Here is a 21,524-nt window from a genome sequence, read left to right as displayed (position 1 = left end):
CGTTCCTGCTCCAGCTGTTTCTCAGTCTCCCTACGCACCTCATTTACTCTTTCACCTGTCCCCTATTTGCCCTCTATTAGAACCCTATTTCTCCCTCTGTTTTCCCGCTCCTGTCCTGTGTTTTGTTATGTTGCGTTCCTGTGTCCTTTCCGCCTGTCGTTTCTTGCCTTCTTCATGCTGCTGCTATGCAGGTGTCTATGTCAGCTACGGCCTGCCTTCCTGAAGCGACCTGCAGTCTGTGGTGCGCGTCTCGTCGTTCCTCTCTATTGACGAGAGATTTCATTTCCTGTTTGGATTACCATTGATTATTCCAGGAGAATCATTATTTTTTAATACTGGAATAATAGACTCTGTTCCTATTACGTCGCTTTTGGGTCCTCATTCATCAGATAACAGAGAATCCGACCAAGATGGACCCACGACTATGGATTTCTTCAACACTGCGTCGAGTCCAGGGAGCAATGCTGGCAGACACGAGCAGGAATTGTTTGCTGCTCGTCATGCCGTTGACCTGGCCGTCAGAGTCTCGATCTCTCTGGACAGTTTCAGAGTCTTCGTCTCGTGCCAACACTATCCTGTCTTCGCGTCTCCGAACCTAGGGTTATAACCCACATGTTACTCTGGGAGCCCACTGAGTGTCGCCTTTTCTCACCAGGGTGAATGAACGATAGAGAGAGAGAAAGAGAAAGAACCTAATAAGACCAGCAGAGGGAAGCACAGGGACAAGACATGATCAAAGACAAAACATGACAGATAATTCCTTAGTGATTTAGACACGAGGAACTTGAAGCTCTCGACCCGCTCCACAACAGTCCTGTCGATGTGGATGTGGACGTGCTCGGTCCTCCGTTTCTTGTAGTCCACGATCAGCTTCTTTGTCTTGCTGACGTTGAGGGAGAGGTTGTTGTCCTGGCACCACACTGCCATGTCACTGACTTCCTCCCTATTGGCTGTCTTGTCGTCGTCGGTGATCAGGCCAACCACCGTCGTGTTGTCAGCAAACTTAATGATGGTGTTGGAGTCGTGCCCTGTCATAGGTGAACAGTGAGTACAGGAGGGGAAGAGTACGCACCCTTGACGGGACCCCGTGTTCAGGGTCAGCATGGTGGATGTGTTGTTGCCTACCCGCACCCCCTGGGGGGCGGCCCGTCAGGAAGTCCAGGAACCAGTTGAAGAGGGTGTTCAGTCCCAGGGTCCTGAGCTTAGTGATGAGCTTAGAGGGAACTATAGTGTTGAACACTGAGCTATAATGTGTGTGTGTGTTTGTGTGTGTTTGTGTGTGTTTGTGTGTGTTTGTGTGTGTGTGCTTAGATGCACCAGTTAGAGATGATTTGTTCTAATGAAAGGCAGTGTTTGAGTCTGTGCCAAGTGGAAGCTCTACTCTACTCAAGCACACTGTAAACTCAAGACTATGGCGTTGGTTTCTTTGCAACTCCATTGATCAGCTAAGACCACTGATTGGTTAAGGAGAGAGAGAGAGGGCGAGGGAGCGAGCGAGAGATTGAGGGTTGTCTACGTTGTCTTTTTCTATCCATTGATTGGATTGCTTATTTCTATTCTCTGTCAAATTTGCTCAAGCAACTGCTTTTCACACACATACAATACAGTTTTTACTGTATCTCTTTCTATAGAAAATACAATTGTCTGGCCACAATGCCAGAAAATGTGGAGATAGAATATAAACACATACTCAACAAAGGGAAAGAGTTGACAAGCACTCAATGAAACAATCTGATGTAAAACAAGACCACAGTTCCAGTATCCCTACTAGCTAAGGTTTGAGAGACTAGTCTTTTTGTATAATGTGAGTTGTCTGTCAGTCAGTCAGTCAGTCAGACACACACACACACACACACACAGATTTGACACACACACAGGCACACATGCAAACACATACCGACTTGAGGGACAGACGCAAGCACTGCCTCTCATTGTCACATAGAATCCCCTTCTCTTACTGTATTAACATCTAAACGGATGCACACACACACACACACACACACACATACACACACACACACACACACACACACCAGAGTCTGGAGCTTAGAGCAGGGTTAATTGCAGCTTGGTAATAATGTTCTGTTTCTCCAATGTTGCTGTTTCCACAGTAAGCTGTCTGATTGTGTGTTTGTGTGTTGTGTGTGGCCGGCTGAGGGGCATGCACAACATTAATCTCATCTGTGAGCCAATCCCAGTGCAGCAGGAATTCCTAAATCCATTGCAGCATTCCCACTGGGGAGGAGGGCACAGCTGTGTGTGTGTGAGGGTGTGTCAGCAGCCTGCCCACAGCATTTCACCTTCTTTCCTTGGTTCCTGGTCAAAGCAACCAAATGAATAAATTACACCAGTGGTATAGTGGTCCCTGGAGAAGTGCATATACAGTAAAGTTTACAGACCCCTTAACTTTTTCCACATTTTGTGACTTAACAGCCTTATTCTAAAATGGATTAAATAGTATTTTTCCCTTATCAATCTACACTCAGTACCCCATAATGACAAAGAAAAAACAGGTTGTGAAATGTATATACCACATTTACATAAGTATTCAGGCCCTTTACTCAGTACTTTGCACCTTTGGCAGCAATTACAGCCTCAAGTCTTCTTGGGTATGACGCTACAAGCTTGGCACACCTGTATTTGGGGAGTTTCTCCCATTCTCCTCTGCAGATCCTCTCAAGCTCTGTCAGGTTGGATGGGGAGCATCGCTGCACAGCTAATTTCAGGTTTCTCCAGAGATGTTCGATATGGTTCAAGTCAGGGCTCTGGCTGGGTCACTCAAAGACATTCAGAGACTTGTCCCGTAGCCACTCCTGTGTTCTCTTAGCTGTGTGCTTAGTGTCGTTGTCCTGTTGGAAGGGGAATCTTCGCCCCAGTCTGAGGTCCTGAGTGATCTGAAGCAGGTTTTTATCAAGGATCTCTCTGTACTTTTCTCCGTTCATCTTTCCCTCAATCCTGACTAGTCTCCCAGTCCCTGCCGCTGAAAAACATATCCACATCAGGATGCTGCCAACACCATGCTTCACCATAGGGATGGTGCCAGGTTTCCACCAGACGTGACACTTGGCATTCAGGCTAAAGAGTTCAATCTTGGTTTCATCAGACCAGAGAATCTTGTTTCTCATGGTCTGCGAGTCCTTTAGGTGCCTTTTGGTAAAGTCCAAGCGTGCTGTCATGTGCCTTTTAGTGAGTGGCTTCCTTCTGCCCACTCTACCATCAAGGCCTGATTGGTAGAGTGCTGCAGGGATGGTTGTCCTTCTGGAAAGCCCTTCAATCCCGATTGCTCAGTTGGCCGGGCGGCCAGCTCTAGGAAGAGTCTTGGTGGTTCCAAACTTCCTCCATTTAAGAATGGCGGAAGTTTGGAGTGGAGGTCACTGTATTTTTGTGGACTTTTAGTGCTGCAGACATTTTTTGATACCCTTCCCCAGATATGTGCATCGACACAATATTTTCTCTGAGGTTTACGGACAATTCCATCGACCTCATGACTTGGTTTTTGCTCTGACATGCAATGTCAACTGTGGGACCTTTATATAGACAGGTGTGTGCCTTTCCAAATCATGTCCAATCAATTGAATTTACCACAGGTGGACTCCAATCAAGTTGTAGCAACATCAAGGATGATCAATGGAAACAGGATACACCTGAGCTCCAATCCGAGTCTCATAGCAAAGGGTCTAAATACGTATGTAAATAAGATACGTTTTTATTTTTAATACATTTGCCAAAATTTCCAAAAACCTGTTTTTCTTTGTCATTATGGGGTATTGTGTATAGATTGATAAGGAAATGTATTTATTCAATCCATTTTAAAATACGGCTGTAATGTAACAAAATGTATTAAAAGTCAAGGGCTCTGAATAATTTTCGAATGCACTGTCTAAATACTAAATGGCCCGCCCGGTGAAGGAAAAGGCACCCTGTGTGAAAGATTGACCTGAAATGATAAATCCCATATTGGTCTCCCAAGGCCAACCCAAGCTGTACTGAGCAAGTTGGCTAATAGTAGGCCTACTATTGAAACAGATACATAAATGAGGCTGTGAACTGAGTCATTAATTCACAGGTTTCTGATCCCCCCCCCCAAAAAAAATGATGTCCATAACAATGCTTAAACCAGGTCAGATAAAAGAAAATGGTGTAGTTTACCTTTAATTCTAGTTCTTGTTTGGATAGTGGTGTTTCTGTAGCACATGAGGTGGAGTTTGCAAAACAAATAGCTCGTGGATTGGTGCAAATAATCATGATATCATTCTGGCAGGTATGCATAAAATACTTTGTAGCTAGTTAACGTTTAATAGAGAAGGTTTTTGGGAAAGCCCTTCCATCACCCAGAAGACGGTTAGGCCTGTCGTTAGCGTCGCCATATTTTTCCTGTTCCTTAATTGTTTGCACCTGAACATTTTACTTCATATAGCCAGCCGTCCCACAATAGAAAGGTGGAGGCAATTATTTTATAAAGACTTCCTCATGTGTGTTCTCCTGTCCTATTGGTTCTCTTTCAACTTTCTTTCATTGTCTACTCTAGCAGCCAAATGCATTATCCTAGTCATATTAGCAACCCATGATAGGTGTTGCATCTTTAGATGTCCCCTCTTTCTAACAGAAATCGGCATCTCTGTCCCTGAAACCGCTCGCATGTGTGGTTGCCCATTTTAGAATGGTGTTTTCCCGCAAATTGCATTTTGAAACATTTGCGCTAAGACGTACCACCGTGTGCACATTGCTGCACATGAAATGTGAAAAAATAAGTGTATCAACAGTTTAAGCAAAACATTCTGGGCCTGGTTTCCCAAAAGCATTTTAAGGCTAAGTTGAACTTAGAACCATAGGATCCTATGGTTCTAACAATGAACTTAGCCAAAGATGCTTTTGGGAAAACAGGCCCAGATCTGTTCCATTAGCCGTATTAATTGATAAGGTGTATACATCCACTAGGCCTCCACTACTATGATAAGCATTGTGGGGATTAATGAGTATATGCAATACCCACTGAAAAATAAGTGCACTACACCACTTCATTATACTGTATCAATTAATCTGTCTGCCCATAATCATCTATTCAGCCAGCCAGAGATGTTCAACTTCACTGCCATGATGTACTAACAAGAATGATATTTGCAGCCATCATAAAGGATGGTTTACAGGTTTGTTTCCGGAAGAAGCTAGCTAGCTAGGCTATCTAGTCAGTTAGGTTGGTGCTTGGTAACTAGCCAGCTAGGTTGGTTGACAGCCCCTGTGAAAAACTGTACATGTTATATTTTCATATTTCTATAATATTTGTGCTTAGTACTTGAACTTGTGTCCTCAAAAGCGACTATACCTCAGCAATGTATAATTATTTGTACCAGAAAGGTGAGATTTTAACCTTTCTTTGGTAAGAAAATCACCAGAAATCACACAACATTTCAAGATTATGTTATAATACTTGTATTGCATCAAATGATTGTTTTATGCAACAGAATAGAGTATTCTTAACTATTGTGTGTGTGTTCTACTGAGGATGGGCCTCTGGGAGAAAACACTGACAGGAGATTTACGATGTATTTTGGGTGATAAAACCTAAAGAGAATTCCAGAGCATGAGTTAATGTTTATGTTCTATACCGTACCCGGGAGAGATGGTTCCAGTTTGGAGTTGAAGAGACAGACACTGGTCTCTATACAATGAAAACTGTTGACACAGCAGATACTGTCTGCTATGTATTATAGGTATCTTTCATACAAATCTTAACCTTGTGATCCATTCTATATATCTGTTGTTCGTCATGTAGGTTGAAAGGGGTGTATCTTGGCTATAAAAGACCTTTGTACTTTTGTCTCGGGGCTCTCAACGAATCATCTTAGCGTGATTCGTCGACCAGCCATCGCTATTGCAAAGCTCTCACTAATAAAGATTCAGGTTCAAGTATAACTCTGACTTGTGTGATAAGTTTGTCTCTCCTCATTTGATAATAAAGAAATGAACCACCACAAGACCTCCAGGCTGTGTAAGGGCTATTTGACCAAGAAGAAGAGTAATGGAGTTCTGTATCAGATGACTTGGCCTCCACAATCACCCGACCTCAACCCAATTGAGATGGTTTGGGAAGAGTTGGACAGCAGAATGAAGGAAAAGCAGCCAATAAGTGCTCAGCATATGTGGGAATTCCTTCAAGACTGTTGGAAAAGCATTCCAGGGGAAGCTGGTTGAGAGAATGCCAAGAGTGTGCAAAGCTGTCATCAAGGCAAAGGGTGACTACGTTGAAGAATMTAAAATCTAAAATATATTTAGATTTGTTTAACACTTTTTTGGTTACTACATGATTCCATGTGTAATTTCATAATTTTGATGTCTTCAGTATTATTTTACAATGTAGAAAATAGTAAAAATAAAGGAAGATCCTGAAATAAGTAGGTGAGTCCAACTTTTGACTGGTACTATATGTAAAGGGGTAAGGTGAATAAGCATCAGGTTATACACTATACACACAAAAGTACACTGCTTCAAATGAGTGGATTCGGCTATTTCAGCCACACCCGTTGCTGACAGGTGTATAAAATCAAGCACACAGCCATGCAATCTCCATAGACAAACATTGGCATTAGAATGGCCTTACTGAAGAGCTCAGTGTCTTTCACCGTCATAGGATGCCACATTTCTAACAAGTCAGTTCGTAAAATTTCTACCTTGCTAGAGCTGCCGTGGTCAACTGTAAGGGCTGTTATTGTGAAGTGGAAACGTCTAAGAGCAACAACGGCTCAGCCACGAAGTGGTAGGCCACACAAGCTCACAGAACAGGACCGCCGAGTGCTGAAACGTGTAAACATCGCCTGTCCTTGGTTGCAACACTCACTACCGGGTTCCAAACTGCCTCTGGAAGCAACGTCAGCACAATAACTGTTTGTTGGGAGCTTCATGAAACGGGTTTCCATGGCCGGGCAGCCGCACACACAAGCTTAATATCGCCATGCGTAATGCTAAGCGTCGGTTGGAGTGGTGTAAAGCTCGCCACCATTGGACTATGCAGCAGTGGAAAAACATTCTCTGGAGTGATGAATTATGCTTCACCATCTGGCAGACCGATAGACAAATCTGGGTTTGGCATTGCCAGGAGAATGCTACCTGCCCCAATGCATTGTGCCAACTGTTAAGTTTGGGAGGCGGAATAATAGTCTGGGACGGTTTTCATGGTTCGGGCCCCGTAGTTCCAGTAAAGGGGAAATCTTAACGCTACAGAATACAATGACATTCTAGACAATTCTGTGCTTCCAAATTTGTGGCAACAGTTTGGGGAAGGGCCTTTCCTGTTTCAGCATGACAATGCTCCCGTGCACAAAGCGAGGTCCGTGGGTCAAAGACTTATTAGGTTTTCTTTTTTTTCTTTTTTTACAGCAATTACAATTCCCTAAAAGGCTTTTTTATGTTCATTGGAGTGTCACCTACTGTATGCCCTTATATTAGTTATATTCAAGAAAGCCAATAATTCAGTTTAATAATTCAGTATTGTGATTCATATGAATATACCCTAGTAAAATGTAATTCAGTATAACACTAAGTGTTTCTTTTATTGTCATTCTATGCCCATTTTTCATAATCACAAGGTTATATATCCATGCTTAGACGAGCAGAAATATAACTACGCAGAAAAAATTACATTCTTTTATTTTGAATACCACATATTTGATGTGTCACGGGTACAACTCAAAATGTGTTGGTTGTTTACAAAAACTTCCTGCCTTACACTGAAAAACTTGTAAAATCTATGAAAATATCTCACTCCACCCTTTGAGATTTGTTTTTGTATCGCTGAGTCAACAAAACAAAGTACTGTATGACAATATTTTGTTACCCTGAACGAAGGCCCACAAATATTGATTAAAATGTGATTCCTTCCGCAATAACAATAATGATCCTATGAACTATTATTAATAGCTGCAATAGTAGTTTTCTTTTATCTATTTTTAAGTTATAAAACTGTGTAAAAAACAGGATAAGATGTTTAAAATGTGCAGGCTAGCTGAACTTCCATACTAGAGAGAGAACAAAGATCATGGGTTTTACTATGCAACATGCTTTTGGGAAACCAGGCCCAGATCTGTTCCATTAGCCTTATTAATTGATAAGGTGTATACCTCCACTAGGCCTCCACTACTATGATAAGCATTGTGGGGATTAACGAGTATATGCAATACCCACTGAAAAATAAGTGCACTACACCACTTCATTATACTGTATATAATTTCATTCACGTAGGATTAAATCAGCATTGAACTGTTGCTGACAGCAGCATGAAACCATGGAAACAATATCATGCATTTCTTCTGGCTAGTCTTTCCTCCCTAGCAATGGGATCTGCGTTAATCTTTTGGCTGTGCCGTGCAGCCCTCTCGTTATTAGGCAACGGCATCTACCGTATAAAGATAATGTGCATTGAAATACCTTAAAATGCAATGAAATAGTTTAAAATTATAATATTCAGTATTCAAACAAGTAAATATGAATTGCATGATTAAATGTTATAAACTAGTGAAAACATGGGATAACAAGGCTCCTGTCGTTCAGCATAACGGGTGACATTGTGGTATGACATGAAACTTTTGTTGTGCTGAAGGACAAAAGCGTGATACTGAAGGACGGGATTTCATACAAACAGGCAGTTCCTTGGCCACCTATATAAAGTAATGACCTTGACCTATAAAGATTATCATTCATTTTCATATTTAATATAGCTTTTTATAAAATAATAACGTTACAATTATGTTTTCTGTGCTGTACTGAAGGACATGCGTTTTTGTTACAAAGGTTACTAGAGGGTGAAAAGGTGAAATCATCAAATATTTCAGAGAGATTTACTCACCTCATCACATTGATAGAGGGTCTTCAATGGGTCTTCTTTGTGATGTCACACACTGTCACATGATTACCATCATATGATATGCTTTAAAATGGCTTTTTACCTTTGTTATACTGAATGAGATTGATGAAGCGCAAAAGTTATTAAAGTTTTAATTAAAAAATTAGATACCGTATTTCGCCCATTATTCTATATATTGTTGCAAACACTAACACAATTATGCCATGGGTGTTAATTTATATTTTTAGGGTGAATTTCAAAATTTTAAAAACACTCAAACACTGTCATTTGAATTTTAACCCGACAGTTACAGTGAAGGACATTTTGACACTTTAGAGCTCAATAACTCTCTTAATTTAATAGTTTGCAACACAAATATTTCTGGGTCAAAAGAAGGGTAAGAGTTGAGTGATTTAACATAATATTTATACATATTTTTATGTTAAATGAATGGCCTTCGGACACCAAATTTACGTCTCGTCTTTGACCCCCATACAGAAATGGTTTGTCGAGATCAGTGTGGAAGAACTTGGCTGGCCTGCACAGAGCCCTGACCTCAACCCCAATGAACACCTTTGGGATGAATTGGAACGCCGACTGCAAGCCAGGCCTAATCGCCCAACATCAGTGTCCGACCTCACTAATGCTCTTGTGACTGAATGGAAGCAAGTCCCCGCAGCAATGTTCCAAAATGTAGTGAAAAGCCTTCCCAGAAGAGTGGAGGCTGTTATAGCAACAAAGGAGGGACCAACTCCATATTAATGCCCATGGTTTTGGAATGAGATGTTTGACAAGCAGGTGTCCACATACATTTGGTCATGTAGTGTATGATAAACGGAATACTGTAGCAGCAGCGTAAATGATGATTGTATGTGAGTGTGTGTGCGTGTGTGTAGATTCAGTATAAATGTGTGGGCATGATATGTGCGCGTGAGTGTGTAGAGTCCTGTGAGTGTGCATAGAGACAAGGGTTAAGTCAGATAGTCCGTGCAGCCATTCTGTTTTATTTTTTTTCAGGGGCTTGTGTAGCCATTCTGTTAGCTATTTAGCAGTCTTATGGCTTGGGGATAGAAGCTGTTCAGGAGCCTGTCAGCGTCAGACTTGATGCACTGGTACCGCTTGCCGTGCGGAAGCAGAGAAAATAGTCTATGACTTAGGTGGCTAGAGTTCTTAACAATTTTCCGGGCCTTCCTTTCACACCGCCTGATATAGAGGTCCTGAATGACAGGGAGCTCGGCCCAGTGATGTACTGGGCTGTCCACACCACCCTCTGTAGCACCTTGCGATAGAGGGTGGTGTTGTTGCCATACCGAGCAGTGATGCAACCAGTCAAGATGTTCTCAATGGTGCAGCTGTATAACTTTTGGAGGATTTGAGGGCCCATGCCAAACCTTTTCAACATCCTGTGTGTGTGTGATTGGACCATTTAAAGTCCTTGATGATTTGGACACTGAGGAACTTGAAGCTGTCAAACTGCACCCACTTCAGAATGGTTGCTGTGGATGGGGGCACAGCACTTACAGTTGACCACGGCAGCTCTAGCAAAGTAGAAATTTGACGAACTGACGTGTTAGAAATGTGGCATCCTATGATGGTGAAAGACACTGAGCTCTTCAGTAAGGCCATTCTAATGCCAATGTTTGTCCATGGAGATTGCATGGCTGTGTGCTTGATTTTATACACCTGTCAGCAACGGGTGTGGCTGAAATAGCTGAATCCACTTATTTGAAGCAGTGTACTTTTGTGTGTATAGTGTATAACCTGATGCCTAGTCACCTTACCCCTATACATATAGTACCAGTCAAAAGTTTGGACTCACCTACTTATTTCAGGATCTTCCTTTATTTTTACTATTTTCTACATTGTAAAATAATACTGAAGACATCAAAATTATGAAATTACACATATGGAATCATGTAGTAACCAAAAAAGTGTTAAACAAATCTAAATATATTTTAGATTTTATATTCTTCAACGTAGTCACCCTTTGCCTTGATGACAGCTTTGCACACTCTTGGCATTCTCTCAACCAGCTTCCCCTGGAATGCTTTTCCAACAGTCTTGAAGGACTTCCCACATATGCTGAGCACTTATTGGCTGCTTTTCCTTCATTCTGCTGTCCAACTCATCCCAAACCATCAAAATTGGGTTGAGGTCGGGTGATTGTGGAGGCCAAGTCATCTGATACAGAACTCCATTACTCTTCTTCTTGGTCAAATAGCCCTTACACTGCCTGGAAGTCTTGTGGTGGTTCATTTCTTTATTACCAAATGAGGAGAGACAAACTTATCACACAAGTCAGAGTTATACTTGAACTGAATCTTTATTAGTGAGAGCTTTGCAATAGCGATGGCTGGTCGACGAATCACGCTAAGATGATTCGTTGAGAGCCCCGAGACAAAAGTACAAAGGTCTTTTATAGCCAAGATACACCCCTTTCAACCTACATGACGAACAACAGATATATAGAATGGATCACAAGGTTAAGATTTGTATGAAAGATACCTATAATACATAGCAGACAGTATCTGCTGTGTCAACAGTTTTCATTGTGTAGAGACCAGTGTCTGTCCCTTCAACTCCAAACTGGAACCATCTCTCCCTGGTACGGTATAGATTCGTTGAGAGCCCTGAGACAAAAGTACAAAGGTCTTTTATAGCCAAGATACACCCCTTTCAACTGTGATGGCATTTTCCTGTATTACCAAATGAGGAGAGTTACAAACTACACACCAGTCAGAGTTATACTTAAACTTCATCTTTAATGAGCTTTAAGCTTTAGCCTTTGACTTTCAACAATTCACTATCTATAATGAATTTTGAGAGTCCCTACAGAAGAATACAAAGATCTTTTATAGCCAAGATACACCCCTCTCAACTTACATGACGAACCACAGATCTTAGGAACAGTTCACAAAGGTTAAGATTTGTATGAAAGATATCTATAAAACATAGCAGACAGTTACTGCTGTGTCAACAGTTCTCATTGTAAAGACCAGTGTCTGGCCCCCTCCTACTCCGAACTGGAACCCGTCTCACCCTGGTACGGTATAGCACAAAAACATTACCTTTACTATCTGGAATTCTCTTTAGGCTTTATTACCCAAAGACATCGTAAATCTCCTCTGTCAGTGCTATCTCATAGAGGCCCATTCTCAGTGGAACACACACACACAATAGTCGACAGAATCCTCTATTCTGTCGAATAAAACAACCATTCCAATGCAATACAAAGATTATAATATAATTTTACAAGCACTATAACATAATCTTGCAATTTTCCATGACACAACCTACATGACGAACAACAGATATATAGAATGGGTCACAAGGTTAAGATTTGTATGAAAGATACCGGCACAGAGCCCTGACCTCAACCCCATCGAACACCTTTGGGATGAATTCGAACGCCGACTGCAAGCCAGGCCTAATCGCCCAACATCTGTGTCCGACCTCACTAATGCTCATGTGACTGAAAGAAGCAAGTCCCCGCAGCAATGTTCCAAAATGTAGTGAAATGACAGAAGTGTTTTTAAATACCAGCTTGTTATATTTCGGTAACACTTCATTTGACGCATAGAGTCATGATGCAATCATAACCATGTTATAACAGGTGACATAAATTGCCATAACCTGTCAATATTGTCATAACACTGTAATTCCATATTTTTAGACCTGTTGTGACATATGTTGTGTTATTTTATGGCTGGTTATGACACCTACATAAGAGTGTCAAAGCCTACAAAACCTACCACAAGGTAAACCATTCAATTAAACCATTGCCTACTTGTAATCAGTATGTTCATGTTACTTATCATTACATTTAAAGTACCAGTCATAAGTTTGGACACACCTACTCATTCCAGGGTTTTTCTTTATTTGTACTATTTTCTACATTGTAGAATAATAGTGAAGACATGAAAACTATGAAATAACACACATGGAATCATGTAGTAACCAAAAAAGTGTTAAACAAATCCAAATATATATATTTCAGATTCTTCAAAGTAGCCACCCTTTGCCTTGATGACATCTTTGCACACTCTTGGCATTCTCTCAACCAGCTTCATGAGGTAGTCACCTGGAATGCATTTCAATTAATTAAATAACACACCAGCCAGCTGGTCTGCGCATGCTCTGAGGACACGGCTAGGGATGCCGTCTGGGCCATCAGCATTGCGAGGGTTAACGTGTTTAAATGTTTTACTCACGTCAGCCACTGAGAAGGAGAGGGTGTTAAGCGAGCCGCGGCGGTGGCACTGTATAATCCTCAAAGTTGGACAAAGAAGGTGTTTAGTTTGTTTGGAAGCGTGACGTTGGTATCCGTGATTTCCTGTAGAACCTGCCACATACGTCTCGTGTCGGAGCCGTTGAATTGCGACTCCACCTTGTCCCTGTACCGGCATTTCGCTAGTTTGATTGCCTTGCGGAGGGAATAATTACACTTTATATTCAGCTATATCATAAGACCTCTTTCCTTGGTTAAATGCAATGGATCGCGCTTTCAGTTTTTCGTGAATGCCGCCATCCATCCACGGTTTCTGGTTAGGGTAGGTTTTAATAGTCACAGTGGGTGTGATATCTCCAATGCACTTTTTTATAAATGGTGATTGGTCAGACCAGCATTGAATGGTTCTCGTCACAGGTACATCCTGATTGAGTTTCTGCCTATAAGCCGGGACGAGCAAGATGGCGTCGTGGTCGGATTTGACGAAGGGAGTGCAGGGGAGGGCTTTGTATGCATCGCGGAAGTTAGAGTAGCAGTGGTCGAGAGCATTAGCCCTACGTGTTGTGCAATCAATATGCTGATAAAATGTAGGTAACATTGATCTCAAATTTGCTTTGTTAAATTCCCCAGCTACAGTAAATGCAGGCTCTGGATATATAGTTTCCAGTTTACTACATAGAGTCCAGTGAAGTTCCTTGAGGGCCATCTTGGTGTTCGCTTGAGGGGAGGATGTACACAGCTATAACTGACGAGAATTCTCTTGGTAGGTAGAATGGCCGGCATTTGATTGTAAGGAATTCTAGGTTGGGTGAGCAGAAGGACTTGAGTTCCTGTGTGTTGTTATGATCACACCATGAGTTGTTAATCATTAAGCATACACCCCCACCCTTCCTCTTCCCAGAGAGGTGTTTATCTCTGTTGGCGTGATGCATGGAGAAGCCCGGTGACTGGACCGATTCCAACAACATATCCCGAGAGAGCCATGTTTCTATGTACCAGAGAATGATGTCTCTCTGGAAGGCAACCCTTGCTTGAATTTTGTCTACCTTGTTGTCAAGAGACTGGACATTGGCGAGTAGTATACTTGGGAGCAGTGACCAAAGCCTGACCAGAAGACCGCTCCGTCTGCAACGCTGTTGTTTTCGGTCAGCTGCTGGGATTAGATCCATTGTCCTGGGTGGTGGTCCGAAGAGAGGATCTGCTTCGGGAAAGTCGTATTCCTGGTCGTAATGTTGGTAAGTTGATGTTGCTCTTATATCCAATAGTTCTTCCCGGCTGTATGTAATACGATTTCCTGGGGTAACAATGTAAGAAATAATACATAAAAAAATTACTGCATAGTTTTCTAAGAACGATCTCTGTCGGCGCCATTTTTTCTGTATTGTTGTAGAACGTTGTAGACAGAAAGACTTGGATAGAATGTTTCCCATCGGCACAACTGCTTGGGATGCAGAATACAATGTTTTTAACATGGAGATAAATCCTTTACCAAAGCAAAACCAAAGGCCTCCAAAACACACCATAAATAGTTCCATTCTAGCCTATCAAAGGCTTTTTCTGCATCCAAACTAAAAAGTGCAACAGGGACTGGGTTGTTTTCAGACTCATTTATGATATGGAATAGACGTCTAATATTGTCTGAGGCTAAATTACCCTTTATAAACCCAGTTTGATCGCTGCTTGTCCTACAAGCAGTTCTAATCTGATGTCAAGTACCTTTGCAAACAGCTTGAGCTATGTTGTAATAAGATTTGCCCTTTTTTAACAAAACTATAATCAGTGAAGTGTTTTGGTCTGGAATTCTCCATGTTTTAATGCATGATTGATAGAACCAAGAATTAGTGGCCCAACAATATCCCATATTTCAAGAAACAGCTCAGAAGGGAAACCATCAAGTCCTGGTGATTTGCCTCTTTTCATAGATGTTAATGCATTCCTGAGTTCTTCAAGAGTAAGTGGGGAATCAAAGAATCCAGATTTCTCTCTGTCGAGTTTGGGAAGGCCCAATGATGATAAGAAGTGTGTCATCTTACTGTGATCAGGATCCGCCTCTAATGTATATAATTGGGAATACAACTGCCATAACGTATCATTTATTTCTGCTGGGTCATGTGATATCTTACCAGTTGGTGTTTGAATTGTATTGATACAAGAAAACGCCTCATTTTGCTTAAGCCTTGCAGCCAAAAGTCTACTAGCTTTCTCCCCTGCAGAATAGCATGTTACTCTTGTGCGATGCATTATACATTTTGCTTTAGATTGTAGTAAAGTGTTATACTCATGTTTTAATGCTGTTAAAATCTTCCCCTTTTGCTCTGTACATTTTTGTTTCTGCTCATTTTCAACCAGAGCAATCTGTTTTTCCAGATCTACTACTTTTTTTTTTTACTGCGAGTTGAGTTCAGATGTGAGGCAAACAAGGTACAGTTTCCCCTCAGAAAACATTTTGTCACCTCCCAAAGTGACTGAGGGGATGTGGCTGTATCTCTATTAAACAATACAAATTCTTTCAACTTTGCTGAAAGTTTTGTAAAAAATGCCTTATTCTGCAGCAATGTTGCGTTGAAGCGACATTTTCTGTCACCTTTCTGTTTGTAGCTGTCAAGTAAGATACTATACAGGACAGCTCCATGGTCAGAAATTACTATTGGGAGCAGCTCGGTTGTCTGAATACACCTGTTTATATACGGAGATACAAATATGTAGTGTATCCGTGAAAATGTATTATGTCAAAGTGTAATCTTCGACAGTCAAATTCCTTAGACGCCAGGCGTCTAAAATACTAAGCTCTGCAGAAATGAGATGAGATCACCAGAAGCCTGATCAGTTTGAGAGTGAGATGAAACATGAGACCTATCTAACTGAGAATTACTTACCAGATTAAAATGTCCTCCCACAACAAGTTGGTATTCTGAAAGATCTAATAGTCTTTTTGAGATAGAGCTACGGAAATTAGAATTCGATATGTTTGGGCAATATATTGAGGCAAAACACATCTTAGTGTGATTTATAACCGTAGTTACAAATACGAAACGTCCTTCATCGTTATTATCAGAACCATCAACAACCTGATGGTCTTTTTTATCAAATAATATTAAAACACCTTTCATTTTATTAGCGGCTGAGGAGTGAGCAACACATTTATAGTATCTGTTTTGGAATCTATTGATATCAGAATGTTTGAGGCGGGTTTCTTGTATTAAGGCGATATCAACCTTTTTGCGTCTGATGTATTCTAAGCATTTGGTACCCTTGATAGCGGAATTCAAAGCATGGGAATTTAACTTCTTATGGCTGCAGGGGCAGTATTGAGTAGCTTGAATGAAAGGTACCCTGAGGTGCCCATAGTAAACTGCCTGCTCCTCAGTCCCAGTTGCTAATATATGCATATTATTATTCGTATTGGATAGAAAACATTCTGAAGTTTCTAAAACGGTTTGAATGATGTCTGTGAGTATAACAGAACTCATATGGCAGGCAAAAACCTGAGAAAAAATCCAAACAGGAAGTGGGAATTCTGAGGCTGGTCGATTTTCAACCAAGATCCTATTGGATTCACAGTGAGATATGGATGAGTTTGCACTTCCTACGGCTTCCACTAGATGTCAACAGTCTGTAGAACCTTGGCTGATGCCTCTGCTGTGAAGTGGGGCCGAAGGAGACAGGAATTAGTCAGGTCTATCATGACCTGACCATGCTCTGACCATGCGCGTTCACATGAGAGGGAGCTATGTTCCATCGCACATCTGAAGTCAATGTAATTCTCCGGTTGGAACGTTATTCAAGATTTATGTTAAAAACATTCTAAAGATTGATTCAATACATCGCTTGACATTTTTCTACTGACTGTTACGGAACTTTTGGACATTTCTTCTGCTTTTAGTGAACGCGCTTCCTGACGTTGGATTTGTTTACCAAACACGCTAACAAAAATAGCTATTTGGACATAAATGATGGACATTACCGAACAAAACAAAAATTTATTGTGGAAGTGGGAGTCCTGGGAGTGCATTCCGACAAAGATCAGCAAAGGTAAGTGAAGATTTATAATGCTTTTTATGAGTTTTGTTGACTGCACAATTTGGCGGGTAACTGTATGGCTTGCTTTTGTGGCTGAACGCTGTTCTCAGATGATTGAATATTGTGCTTTTGAAATCTAACACAGCGGTTGCATTAAGAACAAGTGTATCTTTAATTCTATGTAAAACATGTATCTTTCATCAAAGTTTATGATGAGTATTTATTATTTGACGTGGCTCTCTGCAATTTCTTCTGATATTTTGGAGGCATTGCTGAACATTGCGCCAATGTAAACTGAGGATTTTGTATATAAATACTAACTTTATCGAACAAAACATATGTATTGTGAAACATGAAGTCCTATGAGCGTCATCTGATGAAGATCATCAAAGGTTAGTGATTCATTTTATCTCTATTTCTGCTTTTTGTGACTCCTGTCTTTGGCTGAAAAAATGACTGTGTTTGTCTGTGATTTTGCGGTGACCTAACATAATCGTTTGTGGTGCTTTCGCTGAAAAGCCTATTTGAAATCGGACACTTTGGTGGGATTAACAATAAAATTACCATTAAAATGGTATAAAATACATGTATGTTTGAGGAATTTTAATTATGAGATTTCTGTTGTTTGAATTTGGCGCCCTGCACTTTCACTGGCTGTTGTCATATCATCCTGTTAACGGGATTGCAGCCATAAGAAGTTAACGACATCACGATGAGCTCACGGTTCATTAAAAACCTTTGTCATATAGAAGGTATGGATAAGTGTATGATTAAATAAATAAGAAATTAAATTAAACTCCTAATTCAATATATGGGGGAAAAAATGATGCACCATTATACATATTTGTGAACAAACTCTGACAGATGGGTTTGAACAATAATGGAAACAAAAACAGTAACCACCCGCAATAGAGAATAGAGAAAGTCTATAGCTTCAACCGCTCTCTTTGGCTGGTAGGAACTCAAATTCGCTAACATCAGGAGGCTCCCAAACAGCGAAGCACTTCAGAAGTCCAGTCCAGTTATGTCAGTCACTTGTTTTTATCCAACATGACATGAATATGTGGCAAAATTACTTTTCACAGAGGTCATTTATACCAAGCTGAGCGCTCTGTATGTTAAAACCTCTTTGGGCTAGGACGCAGTATTTTGACGTCCGGATGAAAAGCGTGCCCAAAGTAAACTGCCTGTTACTAAGGCCCAGAAGCTAGGATATGCATATAATTGGTAGATTTGGATACAAAACACTCTAAAGTTTCTAAAACTATTATAATTATAATAATATTATTGCCACTATAGATTCGGTGTTACCGTTGAATTTCAATTTTCTTCACTTGTACAGTGGTTCCTTTAAGTAATTATAACATCATAACGAGTCAAGCAAAAAATGTACAATTAAGAGGAATATATTAGTTAACGAAGAGACAAACGATTGTGCATATCTTTTTGTCATAAAGTTAATTTACAAAATGGCTATCTAGCAAGTATTTTTTCAGTCATATCCAATACAAGGTGTATCAAACTCCATTCTTTGAATGATTCTGTGTCTGCATGTATGTATTACAATTACACACCTCAGCAGTGTTAACCACTCCTGCTCCTGGGACATCAATGATTACACATTATAACTATGCAATAGACTAGAAACATGATTTAAGTAAAGGCTGATTTGTAATTCATATATACAGAATAAAAAACAGTACATCCTACCAGCACGCCCACAAGCGAGCCACTCGGGCAGAGAATGACGCGTGGAAGAGAGCAGGAATGAGATGGGAGTAACAATCCAGGCTATTTACTCTCAGACTAGCATAATAATGTTGTTATGAAACAAGCAGGGAGCAGGTTTCGAACCCTCAACATTCTAGCCCGGTATGCAATCGACTGTGCACAAATGTATTAATTGGGGTTGGGGCCGATTGTGGCTAAAAACACTTTATCAATTGGAATCTTCAACATGTGGAAAGGAGAAAATGTATTATTATTCGTTTTTCACAAGTGTAGCAGGATGGGCTATTAGCTGAACAATTGACTATTCAACCTTTACTAAAGAATTGTCTAATAGCCAAGCTAGGTGTGAAACACCCCCCCAACTTGAGCTAGGTGTGAACCCCCCCAAAAAAGAATTTGTACCATCTTTCCATATGTTCAGAAAAATATATAGATATTGGTCATGGCTCCCGAGTGGCGCAGCGGTCTAAGGCACTGCATCTTGGTGCGAGAGGCTTTACTACAGTCCCTGGTTGGAATTCAGGCTGTATCACATCCGTCCGTGATTGGGAGTGCCATAGGGTGGTGCACAATTGGCCCAGCGTCATCCGGGTTTGGCCGGGGTAGGCCTTCATTATAAATAAGAATTTGTTCTTACCTGACTTGCCTAGTTAAATAAAGGTTCAATTTAAAAAACAACTGCCGGCAACCGCAGCGCAGTCAATAAGAGGTGAACAGTGACTTGTGCCGAAAATATAGATAACTTGTTATGCAAGTGTTGCACACCAACAGATGGAGAAAACCTACACCAGTCGAGCAATTCATTTCAACAATAATCTTCATTTTAATTTGACTTTACAAACAACAAGAGGGCTTAATTGGAGTCTATTTGCTTAAATGGAGTATATTTCTTAGGAGCCTAGACCTACAGTGGGGAGAACAAGTATTTGATACACTGCCGATTTTGCAGGTTTTCCTACTTACAAAGCACGTAGAGGTCTGTCATTTTTATCATAGGTACACTTCTACTGTGAGAGTCGGAATCTAAAACAAAAATCGAGAAAATCACATTGTATGATTTTTAAGTAATTAATTTGCATTTTATTGCATGACATAAGTATTTGATACATCAGAAAAGCAGAACTTAATATTTGGTACAGAAAGCCTTGTTTGCAATATTCACAAAATCGATTACGTTGCTGTATCTCTTGACCAGGTTGCACACAACCTGCAGCAGGCGCCGATTTTCCTTGGAACATCCCCTCTCCTTCTCCTACACCGAAGCACGATTCTCCCAGGCAGCTCTCTCCGCTCAGGTTTCTGCGGCGCTGTCGGCTGCGCAATACCGACTGCTTCAGCTCCCCCTCCATCCAAGACTACCGTGCTAATTCCTATTCAATGAAGGCGTCCAGGTCGAGTCGGCAGACTGCGGTCACTATAGCAGCCACCTCGCCAAGGGAACACACCGTATCTAGAGAGAGCATCCGCACCTACGCAGATCTATTCTGCCGCGCTCTTCTCACTATCTCCAGGAGCCACTCCTTAGTTGCCCTGGCTGTCTGTTTGCCAGCAAGTACAGCTCTGGCAGTCACTCCTCCCTCGTACAGCAAAGAGCCACCCTACACCATCCTTGCAAAGCACCGTCCCCTGCCATACGAATCGCCCATGTACCTTCGCCACATGCTCATATGTCGACTGAGGAAGAGAGGGTTGTTGGCTCAACGACATGCGTGCCCCAGACTCCGACCATATGCCAGTGCCTCCACATTCCTCCACTAGCGCATCCCCACCTCTCTCCAATTCACTCCTGTATGCAGGCGCTCCCGAGTCCTGTCGACTCCCTACTCCAGCCGCACCTACCAATCAATACGCAACTGCCCCCCAATCCTAAACAAACGAAATCTACTCCAACGTGTTCTCACACCTCCATTGTCTCTTGCACAGCGATTTTGCGACTTGAGGTACGTTCACTTACTGCGGGACGTCTGTCACTCATCACTTGCTCTCTGCTCCAAACACGGCGAGTGGAGCTTTGTAGACCAAAAAGCCTCTATTTTGGAGCAATTACTCACACTCAAGCACACAACGATACTAGCCACGCCAAAATCTACCCAGCTACCCCTAACGTCCCCCACAATCACACTACCAAACCTGCCGACACACACACACCCTCATGAACCCACATTCTTCCCCCATCTCGCTCCCCTGCTGGATCACCTCACAATCTCCGCGACGACCTCACATGCTCGCCATTACCTAACCTTGGCAAAACTTCAGACGGGCCTGGCCATGCGCGCGCTTGAGCAGGGGGACCTTGGCCGCGCTGCCACGGGATTTTACATCCATGACGCGCGTGGTGTAGTGTGTGTCTAATGGCTTGCTTTGAGACTGTGCGGGTCCCAGCTCTCTTCCGGTACATTGACCAGTCCTGCCGGTGTAGTTCTGGGCGGAATCCCTCACGCTCTCCTCATGATCATTGATGCCTCCACGAGGTGAGATCTGCATGGAGCCCCACGACCAGGGTGATTGACCGTCATCTTTGAACTTCTTCCCATTTTTTTTTCATAATAATTGCACCAACAGTTGTTGCCTTCTCACCAAGCTGCTTGCCTATTGTCCTGTAGCCCATTCCCAGCCTTGTGTTAGGGTCTACAATTTATCCCTGATAGTCCTTACACAGCTCTTCGGTCTTGGCCATGTGTGAGAGGTTGGAGTCTGTTTGATTGAGTG

The 21,524-nt window shown here is 41.7% G+C and overlaps 1 protein-coding gene across 7 annotated transcripts in view; it reads right to left on the bottom strand.

The window, feature by feature from the left end:
• Nucleotides 1–21,524, bottom strand: part of LOC111952472 (membrane-associated guanylate kinase, WW and PDZ domain-containing protein 2) — a 289,912-nt gene that overhangs the window by 185,583 nt on the left and 82,805 nt on the right. The gene's annotated exons all lie outside the window — the stretch shown is intronic.

The sequence above is a fragment of the Salvelinus sp. IW2-2015 genome, linkage group LG26 (genome assembly GCF_002910315.2).
Source record: "Salvelinus sp. IW2-2015 linkage group LG26, ASM291031v2, whole genome shotgun sequence".
Classification (NCBI taxonomy): domain Eukaryota; kingdom Metazoa; phylum Chordata; class Actinopteri; order Salmoniformes; family Salmonidae; genus Salvelinus; species Salvelinus sp. IW2-2015.
This window is presented reverse-complemented; position numbering and strand designations above follow the sequence as displayed.